The following is a 682-nucleotide window of genomic DNA, read 5'->3' as shown; positions in this document are numbered from 1 at the left end:
TTGGACATTTTGTAACTTTGGACATTTTGTAACTTTGGACATTTTGTAACTTTGGACATTTTGTAACTTTGGACATTTTGTAACTTTGGACATTTTGTAACTTTGGACATTTTGTAACTTTGGACATTTTGTAAATTTGGGCTTTTTGTTATCTTGTGTGTTTTGTTATTTGGGTGTTTTGTTTTTGGACTATTTGTAACATTGGGTGTTTTGTTTTCGGGTGATGTGTAATTTTGGGTGTTTTGTTTTTGGACTTTTTGTTTTTGGGCGTTTTGTATCCACTCCGAATTATAAACTCCTGGAAAGATATCTGAATCCCTCCAGTGGAATTATAAACTCCAGATAGATCGTATCAAATGTTATATATTTGCATCACTATAAGAAACTAGAGGGGGAGGGGGGGTCAATTTGACCCCTAGGGTTACAGACATGAAACCAGACGTCAGGATAAATAGCGTTAACAAAAGGTACAAAAATTTATAAATTAGATTTTTCATAAGGTTTTGATGCTGCATATTTAATGGGTTTACTTTTAGTTAATATTTTAATAATGTAATTTTCATTGGAGGCCAAAGAAAATCAAAATTGTAACTGTTTTAGTAAAAAAATGTGCATTTCTAGTTAAATATCAATTCTTGTATGTTTGTAAATTGATTTACCGAAATAAATCTATTAATGAACG

The sequence above is a fragment of the Eurytemora carolleeae genome, unplaced genomic scaffold (assembly GCF_000591075.1).
Source record: "Eurytemora carolleeae unplaced genomic scaffold, Eaff_2.0 scaffold408, whole genome shotgun sequence".
NCBI classification, from domain to species: Eukaryota; Metazoa; Arthropoda; class Copepoda; order Calanoida; family Temoridae; genus Eurytemora; species Eurytemora carolleeae.
Note: the sequence above shows the minus strand (reverse complement) of the source record.